At 32.8% G+C, this 2500-nt stretch overlaps 1 protein-coding gene across 6 annotated transcripts in view; it reads left to right on the top strand.

Annotated features, from left to right (window-relative positions):
- LOC122635554 (alpha-1,6-mannosyl-glycoprotein 2-beta-N-acetylglucosaminyltransferase) overlaps window positions 1-2500 on the top strand; it is a 37150-nt gene that overhangs the window by 12812 nt on the left and 21838 nt on the right. For 4 of the 6 annotated variants that reach the window (XM_043825890.1, XM_043825893.1, XM_043825892.1 and 1 more), the window contains exon 1: window positions 602-829. The exons of the other annotated variants lie outside the window; for them this stretch is intronic. The gene's annotated coding sequence lies outside the window, so the exon portion shown is untranslated. Of the gene's footprint in view, window positions 1-601; window positions 830-2500 lie in introns of those variants that run through there. 6 annotated transcript variants of the gene reach the window in all.

Below are 2500 nucleotides of genomic sequence, written 5' to 3'. Positions count from 1 at the left end.
CCCTCGAGATAACGACAAACACAGGAATTGGAAGATAAATATCATTTTTCTTTCTTTTTTTTTTATCATTTCATTATCTCATTCGATGGAGAGTACCTGCTCGTGTAAAGAGAGAGATTGTACAAAAAGAACATATATATATATATGTATGTATAAATGTGTATAGATTCAGACAAGTACGTAAGTAACATAATTATGAGGAATATTAATTAACAGAAAGAGTACTCGTAACCCGTTTCTTTTCGAGCGTAAAAATCACTCAAGACGATCCATAAAGGACGCGGTAAAGTGTATCGACCAATCAGGTTAGAAACCGACTGGTCACGTGAATATAATCACGTGACTCACGAACTCGGTGGCGCGAAGAGAGGAGTATCCCTCGACGAGACCGCGAGCGCTCAGTCGTTTCGGAGAACCCGTACGAATCACAGTTAATCTGTTCTAACCTATTCGGTATCGCGACGAACGTACATCATACGATATTACGCATATATCTATCATATATTTATATATATATATAAAAGAGAAAAAAGAGATATAGATATATATATATATATATAATATAAATATAATTTGTTTTTGTTCTTTTTGTAAATTTCTTTTCTTTTTTTTTTTTTTATTTTCTTACATAACTCGTTTATCGATCATGATCAATCATGATCGAGCAACGCGACATATCTTAAACGTTGTCTAACGAAAAGAACGAGAAGAAGAAGGGAGAAAGAAAAGGAAAGAAAGAGAAAGACAGAGGGAGAAAGAAGATAGTGCGTGCGATCAAAGAGACGCGTGCCAAATTAGAAACGCTCGCTTATTCATCGGACAACCCCAGGTACTTTTACTTTGTTTATATGATGCTTAGATAGAGAAAGATAAAGAAAAAGAGAAAGAGAGAGAGAGAGAGAGAGAGAGAGAGAGAGAGAGAGTGATGTACTAAAATACAATTATCATTATCAATCATCAATATTATTATTATTATTATTATTATTATTATTATTATTATTATTATTATTATTATTATTATTATTATTATTATTATTATTATTATTATCCTCATATATTCTTATCGTTTATATGTTAATTTATCCATTCAAACATGATATATCGATTTACTAGAAAAAAATCTAATCCGATAAAATTTGTAATCTAAATTCTTTCTCGCATAATCGATTATTTATATTACATACATAAATTAGTTCATTTATCCGATCAAAGATAAATTGATAAATAAATTCTCATCGTTCGAATCTAACCAGATACAATATATTTTTATACGTTTTGTAAACAGTCTCAAGAACGAATTAAATGAATGGACTATGGTTGTTATATGGTAAAGATTGATCTTTGAAAACATGATCTCTACGATCTTTGTAATGCGTTTGTAACAGATCGTACAGATTTATGGAGGTTAGGGTCGGTCAGGTGCACGCGTAATAAACGGTAATAATAAAAAAAAAAAAAAAAAATTGTCACGGATGAAAGAGACAAACAAAGAGAGAGAAAGAGAGATAGAAAGACAGAGATAGACAGAAACAGAGATAGATAGAGAGAAAGAGAGAGAGACAAGAAGAAAGAAAGATAATATTGCGTTTCGCGCGGTTGGATGCTGCGTCGTGCTTCGCTGACTAAACTCGTGTAAAATGAGCTCAGAAGCAAGCACGCTCGAATAAAAGTGCATTACGTCAGACACTTTTTCAAGAATTTAAATCCTCTCAGATTTTGTTTCTCTCTTTCTCTCTTCCTCTCTTGTTTCAATATCATTTATTTCACAATCCTATCATTTCCAATCGAATGAGATAAATAACAGTTATTTTTCATAGATCATTTCCCTAACAAATATTCAAAATTGGATTAATCAATCAATGTCGATCGTTGTTACAAGTAAATATCAATATCATGAAAGATTTCAAAGATCATCATATATCGTTTTAAAGTGAAATTGTAATTAAAAGGGAGGGGCAAACGTGAATAGATAGAATAGAACGAATGAATGAATGAATGGATGGATGATGAGTGGGAGAGGGTGAGTATGAGCAAAAACTTTGATAAGAGTCTATGAAATGATTGTAATATCAAATTCAAGATTCCGATTTATTCCAGACCATATAAAATGTTAAATCAACCGAGAGAGACAGAAAAAGAGAGAGAAAAGAAAGAAAGAAAGAGAGAGAGAGAGAGAGAGAGTGTGTGTTTGTGTAATGTCTTTTGAAAGCTTGGAGAATATCGAAGAAGCATGTAGTTGAAGAGAGAAAAAAGAAAAAAAAAAGAAAAAAGAGGGAACGAGAACGAGAAAAAGAGAGACAGAAAGAGAAAGAGAGAGAGAGAGAGAGAGAGAGAGAGAGAGGGATGAGACGACGAAGCAAGGTCGCTTTAAATCGTTCTACCTGTCAGTCAGTGTCGCAATAAATGCAGCTGATGTTCGAGTAACTGTACCGAGCAATAACATTCCTCGCTAAGAGGAAGAACCCAAGTCCTTTCATCTTCTTTTCCTCTTTTTTTTTTT

This window comes from Vespula pensylvanica, chromosome 18 (genome assembly GCF_014466175.1).
Source record: "Vespula pensylvanica isolate Volc-1 chromosome 18, ASM1446617v1, whole genome shotgun sequence".
Taxonomy (NCBI): domain Eukaryota; kingdom Metazoa; phylum Arthropoda; class Insecta; order Hymenoptera; family Vespidae; genus Vespula; species Vespula pensylvanica.
The sequence above is the reverse complement of the archived record's forward strand: the minus strand, read 5'-3'. Positions and strand labels throughout refer to the sequence as shown.